Source organism: Pipra filicauda, unplaced genomic scaffold (assembly GCF_003945595.2).
Source record: "Pipra filicauda isolate LSUMZ 115617 unplaced genomic scaffold, ASM394559v2 scaffold666_size289731_pilon, whole genome shotgun sequence".
NCBI classification, from domain to species: Eukaryota; Metazoa; Chordata; class Aves; order Passeriformes; family Pipridae; genus Pipra; species Pipra filicauda.
Genome location: NW_024104827.1, coordinates 253,541 through 277,240, shown reverse-complemented (window position 1 = coordinate 277,240; position 23,700 = coordinate 253,541). Strand labels below are relative to the sequence as shown.

The following is a 23,700-nucleotide window of genomic DNA, read 5'->3' as shown; positions in this document are numbered from 1 at the left end:
GCCTCTCCCCCCGTGGCTGACCCAGAGCCAAGGTACAGCCCTGAGTGCCCACAGTGTCAGCACCCACAGCAGCCCATCCTGCTCCCTGTGCATCGTGCTGGGGAGCTGGGAACGGCTGGAACAACTCAGGACATCTCCAGAGAGCCCAATATTTAGAAGATAGGAAGAGCCAGTGTGGGCTCAGTACCCTGATGCTTTGGTGCTCCTCTCCCACCTCTTTCCATATTTCCAACTTTTGTGCCCTTGCTCAATAGAGCCTAGTTGTGGCATAGCCCACACAGAATTACCAGAAGCCCAAAGTACATTATTTTTGTGCAGGCAAATATTTTTCTCAGCAGACACCCCAGCTTGGCCAGCGTGCCCCTGCTGCGCTGGCCCTTAAAGCAGCTCCACAAATTGGACATTAACATCGTTGGGATAAATGATGTAAGGAAGAAAAGGGATACAACAGCCACCATCAGGCTCTACCTCCCAAATTGGCTCAGAGAAATTAGCAGGAAGGAAGGAAGGATCAGACAAAATGATAAACCCGCTTACCTGCTCATTAATTTAATCTCTTCTTTTTTTCCTCCCCTCTCCCAGCCTTGTGGTTTCTGTAACTGTAGGGAACCAGAGAACAGCAAAGTCCTAGATGAAAGGGAGACGACGTCTGGAAGCACAAAGATTAAAGGAGAGTTTTTAGGATTAGCCTTTGATTATTATTTTTTTTTGTGTCTTGGGTTTGTGGTGATTATTCCTGCTCCTCTCCGAGCAATCCTTCTGGGTGTATCTGAGGGAGCTCATGGGCTCTCCAGCAAGTTCCGTGTATTTTTCCAAGGACACAGCAATAAATGTGCACCAGCCCCTTCTCCCCTTCCCCGCGCTGCAGCTGGCAGCGTTCCCCTGGGGCAGTGATTGAGTGGCTGGGGTTTGCAGGCTGTTTGTGAGCAGGGACCACAAAGCTGCTCCTAAATCACTCAGGCTTGGATTTATGAAGCGGGACCTGGTTGGGGACGGCGAGAGAGCCTGGGAGAGCCTGGCCCAGCCAGGGAGCAGCCCTGGAGCAGGAGGGCTCCTTCCTCCAGCACCAGGGGAGCAGGAAGGTGGGTGCAGGGCTGGCCAGGGCTCAGGGGGCTCCTCCTGGCAGTGCTCCTTACCCGCTCCATTGGCGCAGCCTCCAGTGGAAAGGTCCAGCCCGGCACCAGAGGAACAGATCCCAGCTGTGCTCACCTAGAGGGGAACAAGGAGAGGCTGCCTTAGGTAACTCCTGCAAGAGATGTGCACCATGGCCATGCATGGATGTATGGACTTCATTTGGAACAGCTTTTTCCTGTTGAGTCCCATCTGGAAACCAGGCTTAGCCCCAAAAGGAGGACTCGGGTTCTGGCGATGAAGAACCAAAGCAAACTGCGAGGTGCAAGTGGCAGTGGGTGCTGTGTCCCAGCAGGGCACAGGCAGGATGGGGACGAGAGACTCCCACCCACCTGTGCAGACCCACAGTGACCAGGCAAAGCCAAGCACCATCAATTTTGTTTAGCCAACATCCCTGGAGCGTTTCCAAAACCAGCATCAAAACAAACAAACAAAGTAGCAAACCGGGGTGAATTTCCGGCGTGAAAAAAACAAACAATTTTCTTGCTAAGAAAAACAACCGAAGGCCATTGCTGGGAGCCAGCCGAGGCAGGGCAGCTCAGCACAGCCCGGCACAGCCCCTGCTCCCACCTCAGCCCCTGCTCTCTCATGCAGGCAGAGCTGTGGCAGCAATCGATGGAGCAGCGAGACGGAGAGGAGGCTGCACCAGGCTCACAATGTGATTTATGATCTCGCAGCCAGGCTGAAGGGCTGCGGGTGGGCTCTCACAGTGCCAGCAGGCAGCCTGCAATTAGGTGACCCCCCGGGTGTCCCTATTGATTCTGGGGAGGAAGGTGTACTTTTCTCATTACGCCCCTGGCAGCAGCAGCGGCTGGGCTGTGGCAGGAGGCCCTGGCACAGGAGCAGCTCTGGGTGCAGCTCAGGGGGTCACTGGCAGCCTGGCAGGGTGGGGGTGCACACGGTGCTCACCAGGCACCCCTGCTCTGGGGGCTGGCTCTGCTCTCCCATCTGGGGCAGATGGGTACCAATGTGCTCCTGTCCCCTGCTCTGGCCACCTTTGCTGCTGCTCACGATGTCCCAGCTGGATGTCCCAGTTGCTCAGGCCAGGCCAGGCTCTGCTGGCACCTCTGCCTTCCACGACAAGTCCCCCGCTTCAGGCCTGGGAGTAAAGAGTTCATTTCTCAAGTGATGCTGCCTCCTCCTCACTCGTTAAACAAAGGAGGGGGAAGAGCCCGACAAGACAGAGTTCCTAAATTAATCAGCACAGTTTCCTAATGAATGCCCTTTATGTTTTACATAATAATATAAAGCTTTTTTTGGAGACAACAGCCTCCTACATCAAAGATCCCTCTTTCCCACTCTGAACTTTTGAGCCCTTCTCCTCACAATTAATGCAAAAGGAACTAAATAAAGTTGGAGAGCAGCTCGAGATCATATCGGGAACGAGGCAGCAGGGCTGGCCCTGCTCAGCGGGCACCAGCACATCACTGGCTGCTCCTGCCTGCAGGAACCTGCTCTGCCTTTGCTTGGCTGCGTGTGCACACGGAGAGAGGTGGAATTGCTGGAGCAGCCACAGCGACCGGGGGTTGTGGTGCTCCGTGGCTCTGAGCTGGCATCACTGCCTGAGAGGTGGCTCAGAGGAGGAGGTTTAATTTAATTCTGCAACCTCCGAGCCTGTGCCTGGATGCTTTGCACTGTGTGTTGTGCAAACACAGCGGGACAGGCTCTGGTGCCCATATTTACCCTGCTCCCTGGCCAGCCTGGAACACTCCGGGAGCTTAATGCAGGATAATGCCTGAGGGCTGATGACCAAGGGCATCTGCACCAGCCCTGCCAGCCCTTGGTTGGCTGATGTAGGTACAAAGCTTGGCCATTTCCCTTCAGAGGAGCACGTGCAGGACTCACAGAGGGCTGATACAGCAACAGCCCAGGAGCAAGATCTCTGTGGTTTAGTCCATACGGTGGTGATCAGTCATAGGTTGGATTTGATGATTTTGGAGGTCATTTACCACCTTAACGATCCTGTGACTCTACGATATCTCCAGCCTAGATGAAGACTCCCACTCCTTCCCCTTCATCCTCCTCTTCACACGGCATCCTTTGGGAGAGCCCAGCCAGCCCCAGCACATGGGAGCCGTGGGTGTGCTGAGCTCCTGAGTCCACTCTGCCCCATGCCGGGATCTCTCTGCCCTGTTCCGGCTGGATGAGCTCTGTCACTGCTATTCTCGGCTCTCTGCAAAATGCTAATTGCTGCGCTTGACCTCCCCGGGATAATGAGGGGAAACCTCCCCTAATTAGCACTGCAGTCTGTGGGTGAGAGAAACCAAATGTTGACTGTAGAGCGGCTGCACTTACTGTAAATTCCAACATATGCTGTGGAAAAACGCCGCCCAAATAAGGCTTCGGAAGCACGGGGTGTTTAAATAATAATGAATACTCACTGCTGTTTATTACAGAACAGAACGTAATCAAGGCAAAGCTGTGGTGGCGTGTCCTCCTCCCTGCCAGGACGCGTGAGAAGGGCCAGCAGCGGAGGCGCGGGAATCCCCGGGACACAGACAGGCTGCAGCAGGAATTCCAGGTGTGTGCACAGGATTTCCAGGCATTAGCAATAAGACCTGCGGTGTCCCTTGAGGGGACCCTGCGGGACAGCTGCAGTGAGGGCTTGCAGCTGGTGAGATGTTCTCCAGCACTTACAGGTTTCTGCTGGTCACTTGCGGTAGTCCAAAGCATATAAAATATTTGTCCTAATTAGGTGTAATTACCACTTAACCTGGAGGAGGGATGTACCCAGCGTGCCCGGCAGCTCGATACACTCACAGCTGAATTGCCTCTGCTGCAGATAATTAAAAGAGAAGGGCTCCTGCCTGCCTTGGCCTCGTGCAGCCGAGTGTTTGCTGAACCCCGTGTGCCCGAGCTCATCCCAGGGCTGCCGGCTCCTCTCAGCGGAGCCCGGAAGCCCAGCCGGCCTCATTTCACTTGCAATTGCAGTGTGGTTATTCCCTCTTCTTAGTAATTCAGCTCCAGCCCGAGCTGTCCTTCCCTCACCCGTTTCCTGCCTCCAAGGAGACCTGCCCGCCCGGCTCTGTCCCTGGCGAGCGGGCTCACGGCTGCTCCTCGCTCGCTCCTGGCCACGGCCTCATCCCTCTGCTGCTCCTCAGAGAGCCGGGAAGGTGAGAACAAATTGTTAATAAGATGCCCAATTAACATTTCTTCAATCAGAGTTATGTCAGGAAAAAGAAACAGGTTCATTCACATGGTTATTGCTTCCCTGCTCTCGCTCTGTCCTGCACGGATTGACCAAGGATAGTTTCTCCTGCCCACACCAAGCTTTGCCCGAGCCCCAGCTCCAAAGGGACGAGAGGATCACCCATGAATGCTCCCTCTTCTGTCCCCCCTCCTCAAGGAGAACAGTGACAGCTGCCTAACTGAGTTTCAAGGACTTAAACATGTTTGGGCAGAGCTGTGCAAAAAATACTCATTTAGACCAGCACGTGCCCAGGGGCTGAGGGAAAATGCTGTTCCCTCCCTGCAGCACCGAGGTCAGAGCAGCCTGTGGAGAGCCAGCTCCTGGGCATGCAGGAGCCAGCTGTGCTGCCACATTCCAGCCCTGTGCCCACGCCCAGATGCCAGTTCTCCTCCCTGCTCTCCTCCCATGGGATGCCACACGGGGCAGCGGATGCAGCATCTGGCACTGGCTGTGGAACGTCACATCCCCATCGAGCCCTTGCCCAGGACACCCAGACAGCCCCAGTGCTGGTAATCCAGCCCTTCAGGACAAACCCTCCCACCAACTCATTCCAGGACCAGCTGCTGCTGACAGACAGAGGGTTTCTGGCCTTGCTGGACCCAATAAACAGCTGTTCCTCCCCGCTCCCGGCCATCAATCGCAGCTGACAGCCTTCCCCCCATGGTCAGCACTGTGCTTTTCACCTTAATTTCTTAGAAGGGCTTTTTCACCAGTTGGAAACTCATAAATACCACTTTGCAAGCCCAGGTAGGGCTAATGATGGATGGCTGCTCCATAGATATGCCAGAGGCTGTGACCTAATTGTCACCGAAATACTTCCTGATTAACTAATAGATAAAACCCAATTAAAACTTCTGCTCTTCCCAAAGTCCCTGCTGCCTACTATTTTTCCCCTTCTCAAACTCTGTCTTAAATTAGATCCAGCCTGGCTCAACTGCTCTGAACAGATGAGGACACTCTGCCTACCATCTTACCTGCAGCCAAGGGCACTTTTGTGCTGTTTGAGGCCCTGGGGAGGTCCCAATGGACCCAAAGAGGGTTTTGCAGCGAGCCCACAGGTGTAAAATCCCTCTGTAAAACAGAGGATAATGACAGCAGGGAGGGCATGCTCTATTCCCCCTATTTTTCTTTCTCCTCCTCCGCTGAATAGAACTGCTGCACAGAAAAGCTGCTTTAGCACATTTGCTTTGATGTGCAACAAGTTAATTACTGTAATAGGTTCATCCTTCTCCCCCAGTATTGAATCATGTAGAACATCCATATAAATTGTCATGGAGTTCCTCATTTTGACTCCATTTGTTCTTTAAGCAGCCCTAGCAAGAGTGTTCCTGAAGAGGGATTTGTTCCAAATCCCAGGTACCAGGTGTATCCATTATTATTTGTTCTCCTGATACTCATCTCAGTCACTTTTGGAGGGAGGGGGTTCATGGATGCCTCATCCTACGACTGCTGGGCTAGGGAGCAATTCCAGAGAGCACAAGGCTCTGGAGCCCAACTGGCTCCTGGCCTGGGCCCCTTTTCCAGCTGCAAAGGAAACCCAACTCCTCATCTCATGTTTTCAGCATCAACCCCTCTGCCCATGAGGTGAGCAGCAGGTGGAAGGACACTATGGAAAACATCACCTGGAGGGGGATTCCTGCTGTGTTCTCCAAAGGCTTCAGCTCAGGCTGTGCAGCTGCCTTCCCAACAAGCTCTGAGCAGCTCATACCTGGGAGGGACTTGGTGTGGGGAGCAAGGTGGGGGAACGCCTTCAGCCTTCTCTGCACCATCCTCTGCTACCTCTCAGATGTGTTTTTCTCTTAAATGTTTATGTGAGGAGGGCTGGGGAAGTCCCTGGTGCCTCAGAAGGTGACATGGATGCGCAGGAAGCTCCCTACACCTGGGATTTGCTTCCTGCCTGCTTTCCTCTCAGTAATCCCCAGCCAGCACGCTCTGTCCCGCTGGGCCCTGCCTTCTGCCACTCACCGAGTTTGCCAACTGCCTCTCCTGCTGAGAGCAAGTCTCTTATCAGGGATTAAGGCCTGGGTTGAGGAGTGTGGTGACTGAGTGTGCTGGCAGAGCAGGCAGCCGGCAGGAGCAGGGCTGGCAGGAGCCACTGGCACACGCAGAACCAGCAGCAGCCCAGGGAAGCAGAGCTGCACCGGGAATGCCACAGTCATGGCCGAGCTCCATGTGGCACTAATACATGATGGGGGGCCTCAAGCAGCCCCCTTGGAAAGCAGAGAGGGGACTGAACCACTCTGGAGAGGCAGAGCAGAGCTGACGGATCGACCTGAGGTGACAGGACCTTCTCTGACCTTCCCACTTGCAGGATCCATAGCCAGACTATGGAGAGGCCATTCCCAGGGGAGGTGCAGCCGTGCTGGGGTGTGCTGTGGCAGAACCCTCTGTTAGTTTGGCTTTGGCACAGTCCCAAACTGTCATTAAGAAACACCAAAACCTCACACAGAAAAAGACTGAAAGCATGAAGACGAGTTGGTGAGTGCTGCAGGGCTGCTGAGGAAGAGCTTCCTCAGGAGGAGGATGCTTGGTCTGGTTCAGCAGCCAGAGCAGAGCTGCATCCCCACATCCAGGCAGCTCCTGGCTCACCCACCACTGCCCCACAGCTGCCCCACACCCTCTGACCCCAGCCTGGGACCCCCAGCACCCTCCCAGTGCGGAGCAGGGACCCCTCCGGCACATTTCTGATGGCAGGACACTAAACTCGCACATTTTCTCCAATTTCCTGCTCTTGATCCAGCTCCACAGGCAGGATCAGCTTGACCGGTCTCATCACAGCGGTGTAACCTCGGCAGCATCGCTCCAACGGCGGCGCCTCGGCGGGAAATGGGAAGGAAAATGCCGGAGCAGGGCAGGTCTGCGGCTGGCAGGCGGGAGCTGCACATCAGCTCCGTGTGAGCCGGCGCCGTGGCCCCAGAGACCTTCCTTCCAGCGCCGCAGGAGCCGGAGGGTCCGGCCGTGCCCTCGGCGTGGAATGAGCCGCCGGCTCCCGCAGCCCCTCCGTGGGCTCTGCCCCCGCGGGCTCTGCCCCTCGCTGCCAGGACCCCGCTCCCCCCGGCAGCGCCCGCCCGGCTCAGCGGCGCGGCCAGCGAGGCTGTTTGCTGCTTTACACAGGCTATCATGTGCTGTGCCACAGCGGGGGACCGAAAATGACTTTATAGTTATTGTTCCTCAAATTGGACACCCCCTTGGAGCTTAGATAATATGAGATGAAACAGCCTGCGGGAGGCTGCAGTCAAGTGGAACAGTGATGGAGGCTTTTTTTTCCCCTTCCCAAGAAGAAACACTCCACCTATTTACTTCTCCCCCACACATCCTCCTCCTCCTCCTCCTCCATGCCAGCCTGTTGAGCAGAGCCCCACCTGGCAGTGCCAGGGGACTGAGGTAACACACCCCATAAACTGGGACGCCCACACCTTCCCCGGAGGAAGACATTCCACATGCTGGGACTGGGAAATGACAGCGAGCCCTGCAGAGTGATGGGAAGGGCGAGCAAGGCTGCTGTGGCTCCTCACTCCATTTCCCACAGAAGCGGGGTGTGCAAGGAAACGTTATTACTGGCACAGCAGAACCATCATCTCGTGTCATTTGGCTTCAAGGAGCCGGAGTAACCGTGCGAGGGGTGCGGCAGGGAGATGCTGGAGGGAGCAGGGAGGAGGCTGTGAGGTCAGAGTGCAGGGAAGAGGCAGAAATAATGAGGGATTCGGGGAAGGAGGATGGCAGGGATTACAGCTGTGTGCAGGGAAGGCAGCTTGTTATGGAGACAGGGGAAGCAGAGGCCTGGAAAAGAAAGGAAAGAGCATCCCAGAGCAAAGAAGTTCACAGAAGCCTGTGTGCCTCTGGCAGGGAGGGAGCAGGGTGGCACAGGAGAGGGACGGCACCTGGGTAGAGATAATCCGTCTGGAAAAGAGATCCAGAGCCAAGGAGCACAGCTGGGGACAGGCAGGGGAAGGACAGCAGCATGAGGGAAGCACTGGGAGCTCACAAGGATCCCAAGCCTCCAGGCACATGCCCTAAAATCACAGAGTGGAAGAAAAACATAAAAATATAATTCCAAGAGCGGCGCTTCATAAGTTTCCCAAGACGCTGGGCACTGGAGGGTGACAGCCCTGCCTGGCAGGGAACAGTCCTGGGAGCTGCAGGACTTCCCCACACGCTGTCTGCAGGCACGGGCACGGAGATCTGAGCACACCCCCCCCTTTCTCTCAGGGCACACGGAATTGTTCTGTACTTTACAGGCACAGTGGAGGTCAGGAGCAGCCAGCAGCTGCCTCCAGGTGCCCCCAGGGCAGAGGAACCTGCTCTCTGTGCCCCTCTGTGCCCCTCGGCCCCGCGAGGGGAGCGGGTGCGATGGAGGCAGCGCAGTCACCAGTCCTGGAGCCACACGGAGGGAGAGCTCCAGCTCCAGCTCCCAACTGCTGCTGCTCTGTTTGCCTTTCCCACAGCAGATCTGATGATTTAAATTAGGTCTCGATTCTTGTTTAAATTATAGTTTACTGTTCTGCGCCCCGCTCAGAAGTGAATTACCTTAAGCAGCAGTATTAATAACATGGTTATAATTAAGCTTCATTACTGTAGGCAGTTTGCTGAAACAAATTGCTGCTTCATTATTATTATGGCACCTTTGGTAAAAAGACATTTCCCCAGAATGCGACCTTGATGCTTTATATAGCAAAAGCCTGGAGATGATAGAGATGTAAGGATGAATTAGCATCTTTTACCTTCTAGATCAAGCTCATTAAAAGGAAAGCGACTCAAGTCAAAACCAAGCAGCCTTGATGGAAATTTTAATCCAAGTGAAATGGGTAATGAATAGGTTTGAACTTTCCCTGACATTTTTATGGCCGTGCCTTATTTGTATTATGCTTCTGCTCAAACATAAATAAATAAAGCAGGGGCAGGGTCGAGGGTGGACAGGAGAGTGACTGCAGAGCCTGCACTGAGCTGCTCCTCCTGCCACCAGCATCATGTTCCTGCATGGGGCAACACTTCCTGTGGGAGATGCCAGTTTTTAAACCACTTTCCCACCCCTACTCGCCATCTACCAAAGAGCACAAACCACCTGAGAGCAAACAGCTCCTGGGGAGAGGAGGGTTGGCTTTGCCGTGGGTGCAGAGCTCTTGCTGCCCTGCGGCACCCAGGGGCCTCCAGCCACACACAGGGACCCCCAGAAGAGCTGCTGCAGCAAAACTGACACCTCACACCACCTCTGCTGCTATCACAACTGAGAGAGACATTAATTTCTGCACTTTAAGTGCTCAGCAGCTGAAACAGGACATTGTGGAGGGATGCAAATAGATTAGATATTTAGAGTCTAGAAAGGTAAAGACGAAGCACTTTTGGAGGAGATGAGATTATGAGAGTACAGAGGGGAAACAAGCAGCATCAGTACATAAGAGGGATGTAGTTGCTGGTTGGAGGAGGGGGCACCCCCTGAACAGAAACACTTGAGAAGCTCATTCAGAGCTGGTGTTTTGCTCAGCTCAGCCAAAGGAAGAGAGGAGACAAGCTGGACTGGAAAAGTGAGCTTTTCTGATTGCTCCTGCACCCAAAAGAGGTCCTGAGGCCTTCCAGTACCCGAAGGGAGACTACAAGAAAGCTGGAGAGAGATTATTTACAGCCTGCACCCTGAGGTGATGCCCATGAAGTGCTGGCTCTACCCTGTTCCCTGCAGCTCTGGAACTCTGTGTGCAGAAAAGCTCCTGCACTGCCAAGGAAAGCTCCCTCACCCCAAAAACCAGCAGCTGCCCCTGGAACCCTTGGCACAGGTGCCCTGGCAGCATCTGCATCAGCTGGGGCTCGTGCCTGGGTGGCAGCCACAGTGCTGGACACGCTGTGTTGGAGCTGGAGCAGAGCAGAGTCCACCTCTAACGACCCTTCAAACCCGTCAGTGGCTCCCCCGCGCCCGAGCAGCCTCGGTGAGTGACTGTTCACGTGCAATTAAAGCACCTTCTCCAAAGGTTACCGAGAAAATCATCCCTGCCCATTGTTAAACGGGGCATTTACTGGGACTGGCCGTGACCTTTTGGATGACAGGATACAATGCTGGCTCTGCAGAGGCTCTGAGCCTGCTCTTGTACCAGCCTGCCCAGTCCTGCAGCCACAGCAGTGTGGGACCCACTGGTGCAGGTGCCAAGCAGTCCTTAAAATCGGGCTCATGTCCCCCTGATCTCCCAGGACGTTCATCCTCCCAAGCTGACAGCTCACTGTTACATAAGAGCCTCCCTTCCTGGATTTGCATTGGAAATGGCCCCCTCCCCACGTGTGTACACACACTCATTAAACAAATGTGGCTATCAATTTCTCTGAGTGCTCCCTCTGATAATGGCTGTATTTATCATTTAGCATCTCTGGAAGTGGTCCAAGTTTAAAATCTATTATGGGTATTATGATATTTAATAACGGTGTTTTATTTTTAAATGCAATAAAAAATAAAGATAAGGAGATTTTTTTTTAAAGCCCCCTCCTGGGCTCTGAATCCATCTCTGTCACCGACATGCTGGGTGACCTTGGAGAGGTCGCTTATTCGCTCCGTGCTGGAGCTTCTGGATTGTAAGATGGGGATAATCATAGGATCTGCTGCTTGGAGCGGGTGTGAAGCCTCCTCTTAATTAACCTTCATCCAGTGATTTCAGCTCCCTGGATGGAAGGGGTGAGCTCTGGCTGGTGTTTTGTTTGGGAGCAGCCGGACTCCTCCACGGCAGTGCCACAGTGCCAGGATGGGTCCCACCCCCTGGGGGGCACTGGAAATGGGGGCAAAGGAGGAAGGAGGCCCGGGATGGGGCAGGGCTGTGCTGCACATCCCTGTGTTCTCACTCAGCCCTCACTGTGCCTGTACACGAGAACATCACCCCTAAATCACCTCCTGCTCGCCAGACCACCAGCTGGGGTCAGACAGACCCTGCGGGATATCCAGTGGGATGTGGAGAGGCAGCAGCTGGATGATGGGAATGGAGGCTGGAAGGGGGCAGTGCTGTGGGATGCTCGGAGGGAGGGATGGCCACGGAGCGTGCGGGCTCCCAAACAGCCCCATGGGCCCTTTGCTGTCTGCGAGGGGCACGGGCTCTGAGCTCCCCCAGCATCAGTCACTACTATTTTGTGTAATCATTTAATTATTATTAATAATGCCCTCCTTTCTGCCCTGCCAGGCTAACTGCCCCATCCCTGCCTGCAGCCAGCGCGGTCCAGCGGCCTCACACCCTCCCAGCACAGAGTGGACAAACAATTTGCATACCTTAATTAAATTTACAGTAATCTCCCCCAAAGTGGGCCTGTAAGGGACGGCGGGTACACGGTCCTGAGCAAATCACCACTGGTGATGAAAGAGCCTATTCCAGTTAAGCAAATGATGAGGAGGCGGGTGATGTCCTCGGTATAATAATTCCATGTGAATTATTTATACGGAGTCTGCAATTACACCGAGCAAAACAGTGCATAAAGCACACTTAATTATCCAACCACCTGTTAGGAGTGCCAGCACAGCCGATGGCAGCTTCTCCCATGAATTACCCCACTGCCAGTGGCAGGGAGGGGAGCAGAATCCTGCTGGAAGGGGGAGCTGGGGACCCACAGCGAGGGCTGGGGCGAGCTGGGAGAAGTGGGGGCTCCTCCCCTCCGAGCCCCAACCCCAGCAGCCTGCACGGGCTGGGACGTTTCCAGCATCCAGGAAATGCTCCATTTCAGGTCAATGTCTAATGTTTATTTTCCTCCTGAGAAAGGTCCTGTTTAGTTTTTTAACGTGGTTGTTGTTTCTTAAGCTAATGCCTAATAGAGAGATTCAGTGAAAGGATTAGCTGCTTGTCTCAGTCCCTGGAGACTTTCACAGGGCAAACGAACTCTCCTCAGCAGAGATCCAAGTCACCCCCAAGGAAGGAAAATCCCCTCTGCCCCTGCCTGTCCCACCTCATGCTCGGATGGAGCTTTTCTCAGTGATAACTCCACTGTTTTGATATTCCCTGACCTGGAGCACATGTGCTTTCAGTCCCTCAGAGGCTGGGCCACTCCTGAATGGTTAATGGAAAAGAAACGAGTGCTTTTTCTTTAAAGATTTACCACGTATAAATGTATGAGAGTTTTAAAGGCAACAATTAACTTTATTGGAAACTTTATATTCTCCAGCCTCATTAGAACTGCCAACAAGATCTATTATTAGTATTACTATGCAGATAATGTAATAAAAAGGGTATTTAAAGTGGATACTTTTGCACTGAAATAAAATAGCTTTTTCTCATGTTCTTTCTGCCTCTCTCCCTTTTGCCCTGCGCTGTATCAGAGACCTGGACTGAGACCCCAAATCTCATCTCCCACACTCCCAGCCAGCTCAGTCAGGCCCAGCTTCCACTCATCCCTGGGATGTGCTCAGCAACCTTCATCCCTGCAGGGACTGAGACCTGGCTTCACCCTGGGATGCCAGGACAGGGCAGTGGGTTTGGCTGCAGCAGACCCAGAACGAGCACTGTGGTCCAGAGGCCCCTCCTGCCCCGGGCTGGGGTGGGATCAGCAGCTCCTCCCTGCCCTCCCCAAGGGCTCCAGCTCCCTGTGCTTTCCATCACGTTTATTACACCCTGCAGTCTAATTAACAGAGAGGAGTCAAAGGACCCGAAAGCAATGATTGTAATAAATAATCACTTGGTGACCGCGGAGTTAATATTCCACCAGGGTATCCTCCTGGCCTCTGGAAGGAATGGCAGAGAGGGAAGGGAGGAGAAATGAAGCCTTGCAGTGAGGTACAGAGCCCTGCCTGGGGGAGAGCAGCCCTTCTCCAACACCTCTCACCTCCTCCCCAAAACTTGAGAGCAACGGCAACAACTTCTCTGGCAGCTCTTTGACTCGGCACCCAGGGTCTGGGATTTAGGGATGCTCAGGAAACTGTGAAATGACGTGAAAAGCAATGGGTGCCAGCTCATCTCTTCCAGAGGGATTGTCCCAGAGGGAACAGGACCATCACATCTTGGACCACCACAGCTCTCTGCTTCTCATGGCAGCCTGTAGCTCCCAGCACACTGGGGTCTGTTCCCACACCCATGGAAACACCCACAGCTCAGAGAAGGAACAGCACATGGAGGCATTGGGATCACTGCCCTGCTGAGGACATGTGGACCCTGAGACCTCCAGGAGGAGGCAGAGGATGCTCCAGACACTTTGCTAGGTCCTCTCACACCCCCTTTCCCGTGGAGCTCTGGCTGCTTTCCCGGGAGGCCCCACACTCCCTGTGAGGTTCTGAGGCTGCAGTGGGACCCCGCGCCCGCCCTGAGCAATTATCCATGGAGAGCTGGGCTGTGCTGATCATCTGTTAGCTCCACACATATCCCTCCTAATTATAAATCTCAGCTGAGATTTGCATTTTTATGAAATGCTTGTGCTGGAAATCTTTATAAAAAAACGCACATATTAATTCAATCTAATTTCGGTCATTCTGGGTTTCGTGAGAAAGCGTTTGCAGAGAGCTCCAAAGCTAACAGCTCTAATTTTGGAGTTTCACCAGAGCATTCCTCTGCCTTAAATTGGACATTTATCTCCCGAGACGGGGTGTCTGACGGGAGCCGATGGAGTGTGAGCCCTGTGGAGCCACCAGCCCGTGCCCGGGACGCTTGGCCACAGCCACGCCTGCCAGGCTTCAGGAGGGGCACCCAGAGGGGCTATTTCTGATGCTGCTGCAGGTGCAGGATGGAGGTTCAGGAGTTCAGGAGCCACCCCAGCCCTGGGCAGGACACCTCCATCAGTGTCCCTGCAGGAGCCACGTCCTGCTCTTCACCTATTTTCCATTTAATCCACACCAGTGCCCGGAGATGATGAAACCCAGCGTGTGAGGCCTCAGCACCTCGTGCAAGCGACCTTCTCCCCTCTGCTGGGGACTCCTTAAGTGGCCCTGTCCCAGCTGAGGCTCAGAGCCAGCAATCCATCAGCAATTTGTATCTCCTTCAAAATGCCTTTGTCTGGAGCCAGAGGGGAAACAGATTAACTTCTCCTGCCTGAAATATGGCTGCGGGATGCGAGGGAAGAGAGAAGGCAAATAAGCAAAGCAAAGTTAAGCTCTCTGTACAGAGCTGGAGGCTTAACGGCGCAGATTACAACAGCAGGTGAGGAGCAGCCCTGGCCTCCTCTGTGTAGGCTGCAAAAATCCTGTTAAACTGCAAAGGCGGGTTAGCTACAGCCTCCATCCAGGAGTGACTGAGCTGGGAGACGCGGCAGGCTGAGGGACGGCGCAGGAGGAGGAGACTGTCTCGGGGCAAGCTCAAGGAAAGGTCAAGAGCTTTATGTCTTGCCTTCAGTAGGAGCCCATCTTCAAAGAAACTGGTGCCAAGGACAAAACCAAATCCATGGAGGTGTCACAAAGCGGGAGCAGGAGCAGGCAGAGCAGTGCAGTGCTGGGAGCACCGTCCTCTGTGCCCTTCTCACATCCAGCGTCCTCAGCATCCCCCAACCTGCCTATGAAGGCAACAGATGCCAGCAAAGTTTCAGCCATTAGCTGCTAATAAGAAACTAATTAGCTAATTAGCTAATATTTGATCCTTTGGACTGGATTCTGTGGGTCTCTGCAGATCCAGGCTGCTTCCAGCCCCGCTGGGTCAGGATGAAGGCAGTGCCATCCCCTCCACCAACTTTTGGAAGGGGAGGCTGCCTTTGCTCCATCCCATGGCACGTGGCCACGTTGATCCTGGGGGTGACACCTGTGCAGGCAGAGCACCCCCCACCCTGTCCATGTGATCCCTGCCAGGGCAGCAGCCCATGCTCTTTGACCAGAAAACTCTCACCATCATCATCATCTTTCTGTCGGTGGCACATCCCCACAGCCCGGCCCAGGCTGCACTGGAGCTCTCTGTCCCCTCAGCTCCAAAACCAAGCCAAGTGTTTACTTTTTCCCAAAGAAAACCATGCCAGAGGCCCCCTTCAGTTGCCCCCTGAGCCACACAGGGCCGGGAGCAAATGCAAGAGCTTTCCAACAGCGGGAAGCGCTGCCCGGCTCCGGATGCGCGGGATTGCCAGACGAGCTTTAGAAAAGCAGCAGAAGTTTTCCAGCTTATCCAAAGCGAATCTCCGGTCCCTGCGAGGGTTGTCCTTCACTAGGAATTAGAGACGGGTTTGCAGTGCTTTCCGCTGCCATCTGCCCCAGCCGTAGTTGGAATGCAGGGTTTTACTCCGGCAATCAGTAGGTAATCCTGTCAGCATCGCTTAGAGAGCCCCGCTCCGTCCTGCCCATCTGATGCTCAGTGCAGCAGAGGGAAAATCACGGCTCCCTCTTGAAAGGAGGGGAGAAATTAAGGTTGACTTTGGCACAGGAAAACAAGCAATCCGGAGATGACAGTGTGCCACAGGAGCTTAAAATAAGCATCAACTAATTCAAACAAAAACAAATCTGCATTGAAAACAGCCTCTTCCCCAGACCACAGCCCCGCTTTAAAGTGCCTTTGAAATCTCCCCGGCGCATTTACAACACGCTCCCCCTCCGCAGCTCCTGCGCGCTGCTTCGCTGTTTGCTGGCAGGCAAATGAGGGCTGAAGCCTGAAATGATGTTTTCTTATTAGTGCAAATGCAAATACTAATAAAAGGCTCCTCACACTGCGCTGGCTCCCAGTGCTCCTGCTCCGCCCTGGCTCCCGGTGCCCCACGCTCTGCCCAGTTCCCCTCCCACGGGCAGGTGGGCAGGTGAGGACAAACAGACATTCAAAAAACACATCATCACATTTTTTTCCTAAGGGCAAAACCCAGATTTGCTCTCCCAGGGACCTGACTCAGTCTGGGCTTCAGCAGCTTCAGCTCTGACCCTCCTCATCCCACCTCTGCTGAGGTGAGGGTCTGGCCAGGCTTCACCAAATCAGCTTCCCCAGCATCAGCAGCAAAGGAAAACCTGCAGGAAATCAGGACATCCTTCGGCGGAGCCAAGAGACCAGAAAACCACCACACCTCAACTGCAAATGGGGATATTTGGGCTTCCTGGCAGTTTGGTCCTTAAGGGCTGCAGCTTCCGAACTCGTGCCGGTGTTTGCCAGGCTGTGAAGGGAGCCAAGGCTGGCAGAAGCCACTGTGGCTTGAGAGAGGGAGCAGATGTCAGGGCGTGTGGAGGGGCCAGCACCACAGCCACCCCCACAGTGCCAGCAGCCTCCCTCCCTCCAGCCCCACGTGCTGCCCCTGTGCCTGCACCGCCCAGCCCGCTGCTCTCCACTCTCCATGGACAGGCTGGCTTTGCCAGTGGAAAGCAATGGGGAGAAAGGGAGGAGAAAAGCTCCTGCCAGCTCCTCAAGATGCCAGCCAGCACCTCCCACAGCATTCCCGTCCCCTCCAGATGCCACCGAGCTCCTCTGGGCGCCACACAGGAGCCAGCACTGATAACTAACAAATCTTGCAGAAGGGGCTGCTGGATGTGCAGGAGCTGCCAGAGCAGAGGAAGGTGAGGGCTGAATCTCTGGCTCGAAGGAACGGGCCGTCCTGGACGTGCTGCAGGGCGAGGGAACAGCCTTGTGCATCAGCCCCGGGTGCTCAGGTCCTGATCTGTAACCCCAAATCCCAGTGCTCGTGCCTGAGCTGCCCCATTGCCAGGTATGGGGCTACAGGGACACGTGGCAAAGGTGTTGCAAGAGAGTAAATGTGGCTGCCCCACCCCTGGAAATGCTCAAGGCCAGGCTGGATGGGGCTTGGAGCAACTTGGTCTAGTGGAAGGTGTCCCTGCCAATGGTGGGGGGTTGGAAACCCAAACCATCCTGCTGTTCTGTGATTCTATGACTTTCCTCACTAGCTCCAGGTTTTGGAGCAGATTATGAATTGTTTGATATGGAATTTCAAATGATCACTTAAGTAGCTAATTAGCTCGTAGCAACTTTGAGCAACCTGGGTGTAGTGTGTATTTAAGTGTTTAATGCCTTTTTTTTCCCTCTCTCTTCCTTTCTAATTGGCATTTAATTAAAAGAATAAATAAAAAAAAGAAAAGCAGCTTTGCCTGGGCTGTTTGGGTTTAAATATTAAACTGCTTGGGTTTAAATATTAAACAGTTACTGCAGTTTGGGCCCTGCAGCTGAGGGGAGGCAGAGGGGGCTGGTGTGTGTCCTCAGCAGGTCAGACCACGTCCCTTTCCCTGGGTGGCCAGGCATCACCTCTGGAAGCATCGATGCACAAGGAGATTAAACCCCTCCTGTGTTTGGCACAGTGGGTGACCAACTGCTGCGAAAGTCGATGTCCCGAAGTTTAACTTTCCACATCTCCATTAGAGTTTGGGTGGATTTGATGCAGAAGCCAGCAAAGTGCCTGCCTGTGCATACCGAGTGTGTTAATAGGGTAAAGTAAACCCAAAGTAACATTTGAAAGTTGGAAGATGAAAGTAGATCACAGGGCAAAGATCAAACAATCTAGAACCACTTCTGAGCCTTTTAGTGCTGAGGATTATTAGCATTTGAAAGTGAAGAGCATTAGTGGAAGAAGAGGATGGGGGGCGAGGGCAGGAATTTCTGTTGTGCAGAGGAAAAGTGAAGCGGGTGACAGTGGAAGAGGAAGGATGCAAATGATCTGGCTGTGCACACCTGAGCACACGACCAGAACCACCGGCTGGGTTTGAGGTGGCAGGCACGTGTCTCAGACCGTGTCTCTGCTGGGATGCTTCCTGGGAGCATTCCCAGGAACAGCAGGCCCTTCTGCACTGGCACAAGGAGGGAAAACCTCCTGAAAGGAGTAGCAGAGCCCCAGGGCTGGGACAGCCAGAGCTGCCCAGCACAGAGGCAGCGCTTCGGAAAAGACATTTCGCTGTAAAACGAACTAATGCACCTTATTTTGTATTTGGGATGAGACACAGGGAGCTGAGAGCCCCCTCCACTCACAGAACCACAGAATCATTTGGATTGGAAGAGACCTCCAAGATCATCAAGTCCAACATTTGACTGACCACCACCTTGCCAACCAGACAGAGCACCGAGTGCCATGTCCAGGTGTTCCCTCAACACCTCCAGGGACAGTGACCCACACTCGGGCACAAGGAAGGGGGGACCAGGACACGGAGGGTCCCAGCCTCCCCCAGAGCAGGCTGAGCACAACCATGGCCAGGAGGAAGAGGGAGCTGGGAGCCAAGGGCCCTGCCCTGCCCTCCAGCTCCTTGGCACAGAACCTGCCTGTCTGTGCTGCCCTTCTGCTGATTCACAGCCACAGTAATTGTGTGCAATTAGGCCTGACGGGCACACAGGTATCTGCTCCCACTGCTTCCCTTTCTCCTATCTTTAAGGGTTGCCAAAACCCTCTTAATCCAAGGGTGGTGGGATAATTAATGTTTCATGATAATTAATAATTAATGTTTGCCAAAGCTTCCTGTGATGCTGTCCTGCCTGTACTCACTTTGGTACCTGGGATCTGGGATGGAAGATGCCACAGGGAATAAGGCATCCCTCAGTTCCCAAGGAAAGGGGATTTTGGCTGGGGAAGAGCACAACCTGTCCAGCACCCCCAACACCTCTGGCAGCCCCGGGAGGGACCCCAGGGACCGGGTACCAAACCCCCCAGCACCTCTGGCTGCTCATCTCTGAGTGCAGTTCCAGGCGTGGGTTCTGTGGGAGGGAGAGCTGGTGCCACATCTGTCACATGCAGCCTCAGCTGCAATAAACAGTGAAGCTGCCTCTTCCCACAGGGACTTGCTAATATAGGAGGTTGCTCACTGCAGTGTAACCACCCAAGGGCTTTACACACAACTCTGACTAAACTCCCCATAAAATCAATCCAGCCTTTTCACCACTTTTGACAGGGTGTTCTAATATTAATCTACTCCCCTTGTCAGTCAGCTCTGCTAACAAAGGCTCTAATGATCTTTAACCAGGCACAAGGAATATTACACAGGTGGGTGGAGGATTCCTGCATCCCATCCTTTGCACTGGTGAAGGACTTGTATTGCTACCAAAAATAGTCATATTGTAATTACTATTGACAATGAAGCGATGAAGATGCAAAGCACAGCAGGGCAAGGCTGGGCCCTGGCAGTGAACACATTTCACCCCTCCCATGCCCCAGGAAGGGGTGAGCAAAGTGAAAACTGGCCTCGGGAGGATGCTGGAGGAAAAGGCACAGGGCCTGATGGTGCCAGTGCCAGCGTGGGGACCGACAGTGCCCGGGAGGCACAGCAGGCTGATGAGCACCCTGCTGCCATCCAGGCTCTGCACAGCCTCGGGCACCCGGGGGAAACTGAGTCCTCCTGGAGAAAACAAAGCACCTGATCAATCCACCCAGACTACTCCCTTCCTCCTGCACAGCTTCCATGTCTCTGACTCAGGGTGAACTCATCCTGCTGACAGCTAGACAGGCAGGCACCCACCTCGCCTGCCTCATACTGTAATTAGGCAGGTCCAGAGACACGTGGGGACAGCTGTGAGCTACTGGCAGGATGGAACCACTCTGCTACCAGAGGGGCTGAGCATGCTGTGTCCCCCTGCCCGAATCACCGCTGCCCTCAGCTGCCCCCAGCCTCACCCCCAGCCCAAACACACCTCTCCATCACCCCCACACACATTTGGGTACCACTGGCTTTCCGTCCCCAATCGATTCCTCCCAGCAAGGTGTGACCCCTGCAGGGCGGGGGCTGCCAGACCTCATTTGGAGGTGTCATACAGGCTTGGGTTGGCACTAGATGTGTCTTACACATTGTGGTTGGATTTTTCCAAGCAGAAATAGGTGTTTTCTCACGTGCTTGCCCTTCCCTCATGCAGTCGCAGCCTCACAGCCCCCACAGAGCATCCCTTGCCTTCAAAGCATCACAATGGACACGGGCCAAAGCTGGGCTGGTTTCAGCCCCGGCTCATGTTTATTTGTTGGCTTTGGAAGAAGCCACTCACCGCTGGGGGATGCATTTCTTATCAAGGAAGCCCCTGAGCACATCCAAGGAACGCAGCTCCTCAACACTTGCTCCCACCTGCGACACGGCTCCTGAGGCTGGAGCACATCACTCATCCTCTCCCACCCTGTCCGTGGTTTTGCTAATGTTTTGGTGACTGTGCTGCTGCAAGGGCTTGGCTGCTGGGTGCTGCTGGCTCTGCTGGCTCAGCCCCAGTGCCGGGGACACCAGAGGTGGCAGCTGCTTCCCTGTACGCTCTGCTGAGGGGGACACTCGGCTGCTGCCTGGGACAGGAGCAGGGAATGCTGCTTGCCATGCCAGGCAGGCAGCCCTTGGCCTCATGCCTCAAGCCCTCCCGCTCCCATTCCAACGCTGGTCAGGGTTAGGGCAGATTTTCTGGCAGCGTGAGCCAGCGGACGCTGCTGAGCCCCGGGGCTGAACACACACCCCTTGGCTCTGCTGCAGTCAGGCAGAGCAGATCTTTAAAGAGAGACACTGGAAATCAGAGAAGGAAAAGGGATCACGGCCTGAATTATCTAGGGGTTAACAAGCCCCCGAAAACCTGCAGGACCCTTCCCTGGACTTCTTTATACGGCAAAATACTCAGTCAAAATTAGCATCTCACAGGCATCATCAGGAAATCCCAGTGACAGCCCAAGGATCACCCTAATGCCACAAAAGTTGGTCCTGGGCAGGATTGCCCTCGCCAGGATGTTACAAACAGGTGCAATGCTCTGCTTTGCTTCCCCCCTCGACAGAACTTCTAATCATGTATCTTGTGAATGTGCTTGGAAAATGGATTATCTGCACCAGCTGCTCGCTGCCGTGGCAGAACCTTCTCCAGCGCCTTTGTAGCAGCTCCAAAGCATTATCTGCCTTTCCTGTTCTGGCAGTGCCAGTGTGCCATGGGGAAGGGGTCATTCCAGGGCAGTGAGGAGATGAGCTGGGCTTTGAGGCCAGCTGGGTGGTGTTCAGCCAGCACAGCCCCAGCCTGGGGGATCGGGTGGTTTGCACAAGGCTGGATGACTTTGTAGCTTGCCTTGTTCCACAGCAGGATGGCAGGAGCGAATTCAGAAGATTTGCAAACCCAAACAAACGGCACATTAAAGGGATTTATCTCGTCAGCCTGGCAGGACCAGAGTCTGTTCCCACAAAGCCCATGGGAGCAGAGCACATCCTTCTGCTCTGCACAGCCCTTCCGAGCCCTGGCCAGCAGCAGCCAGCCGAGATCACTCACCATCAGAGGAGTCACTTTTCTGTCCTCTGTTTTTTCAGTGCTTGGCATAACAGTGTCCTTGGACAACGTCATCACTGCTGGGACCCTGGGCAGGAGAAGTGCCGTGTGCCCAGGGCCATGCCCCCTCCCTGGGACACTGGACACACACCCACCAGCACCCCTCGCTGCCTTGTCCCCATCATCCCCGAGGCAGAGGAGGAGCCATCCCTTCAATGAGCTCCCGAGGACACCCATTAATGAAGCACCACTTATCTCTCCTCAGCGGCCTCGCAGGGTGGGCACTGCACCGTAATGGAAGTTTTAGCTCAAGCAGCAATGACTTTGACCGTGCAAAATTACACTCTATTCTGGCCAAATTAACTAGGTAATGCCTTGCATTAGTGTAAAATCCTCCATCAAACCATGAAGGCTGCCGTTAAAACCACTCAAGGCCAAAATGTGTGGTGGTGGGGGTAGAGGGCTGCTTGGTAAGAAGCCTGAGAGGTGGATTTTTCCACCACCTTGCACCTCGTGGGCAAAGCAGGAATGGATATTCAGCCATCCTTGCCCGGGGGTCACGGGCACTGCCTGGCCCTGCCAGACCTGGGGGGTCCCAGCTCCCTCCTCATGCTGTGCCCCCCACTCCCACTGACAACAAGGATTCATCAGACACACAAACAGCCTTCACAGGAGTGGACAGCAGGCCAGGCCCCTCTGTTACATCAGCTCAGCACCAGCTGACTGCTCAGGGTTCAGTGCTTTAGGCATTTTCAGTGGCTTCTGCCCACGTGGCACCACTGCAGCACTTCCCTTCCCGCTCCAGCATGGCATGACTCTTCTCATTCCCCCTTTCCCACTCCTAACTCGGCAGCTCAAGCTCCCCATAACCTTCAGCAGCTCAAGCAGGAGCAAGAAGCCAAATCTCCTCTGATGAGGGGTGTGCAGACACCAAATGCAGCTGAACCAGGAAAACCCAACTTTCCCATTAACACTCCCCATCCACGCGACACCGGCAAAGGGAAAGGGAAGAAACTGCCCAAGAGCCTATTTGTTTTGCAATTATGGCTGAAATCAAAAATTACTTGGTCTAATTAGACCTCTCTGAGTACAAGACCATGCAAAATAAACCCCGCTTCATTATTGATGCCAGCACGAGTCTCCCTTGCACTTTATATGTTTAAGTGAAAATGCAGGTCAATTTACTATGTAAATTTTCGCAAATTTGGCTAAGCTAAAATGATTACTCTAATGTGTATGCAAATTAGCTTAATTGATAATGACTTCTCTGGTAACTTTAAAGAGGGAGGGGGGGAATTATTCCAATTGTGACAATCCTCTAAAGCGTTTCTTCGCCCGAAAAAGAAATGATATCTTGACAAATTAAAGAGAATATAATGAAATCAGATTAATTAATGCTAAGACCAATTAGCAGACGCAAAGAGAGAGGGAGAGATTTACAGAAGCAAAATTCACTAGAGAAGACTACAAGAATTCATCACCTTTCAAGATGTTTATATTCCTTCCTTTTCTTTGGAGTAATGAGTTCTTTGCTGGTAGAAGTGCTTGGCTTTGCCAAGAAGGAGTTTGGCCAATCAGAGTGGAAAGAAACAAGCCTGGAGGTGATGGCATTGAGGGATGAGCCCCCCTGGCTCTCAAGTCACCGTGGCTGCACACAGGGGCTGGGGTGCAGGCAGGCAGAGAAGTGCAGGCAGGCAGAGAAGTGCAGGCAGCAGAATGGCAGCACCAGACCTCCAAGAGCCTCTTCCTGGCGCCAGCCCAGCCCTGACCACAACACCTGACCCCGGCAGGTCCCTGCTCGGCCGCCCCGGGGAACGTTAATTACAGCGGAACGGGAGGCGGCAGCTCGGAACGCGCCCAGCCACCACCATAAACCTCACACGGAGCCATAAAAATAATTACCAGCAACACCGTACGTAATATCCTTCTGTGTCATCTCTCTCCTGTTGGTAATAAAGCTCCCTAACACATTAACTGCGAGGGAGGGCCCGTTATTCACCCTGTAATTAGACCGTGCTGGAAACGCTCCGTATGGAGCGTGTGGTGCTGGGGGTACAGTGGGGAGTGCTGGTGTGTGGTGATGTGCCTGGGCAGGCACCAGCACAGCACCACAGACCTGCAGGGGTTGGGAAACGGCACCCGGGGAGTCCCAGGATCCCCCTCTGGGAAACCCCTGGAACCCTGCACTGGGACCCCCCAGGACCGTGCAGCAGGAGCCCCCTGGGATCCCCACACTGGGACCTCGCAGTGGGCTGCAAGCCCCAGCCCACCTCCATCCCCACTGCACCCCGGGCACACACAGAGCCTGCCTCACACCCCCTGACACAGCTCTGACAGACATTAGGCTGC

General features: G+C 54.1%; 1 long non-coding RNA gene across 1 annotated transcript; it reads right to left on the bottom strand.

The window, feature by feature from the left end:
* Positions 1 to 543: 543 nt before the first annotated feature.
* On the bottom strand, positions 544 to 23,009 carry LOC120324712. The gene is made up of 3 exons (XR_005566216.1): positions 22,833 to 23,009; positions 1,137 to 1,209; positions 544 to 649 (listed from the first exon to the last, which is right to left on the bottom strand). It is a non-coding gene; the product is annotated as an uncharacterized LOC120324712 (long non-coding RNA).
* Positions 23,010 to 23,700: the final 691 nt, after the last annotated feature.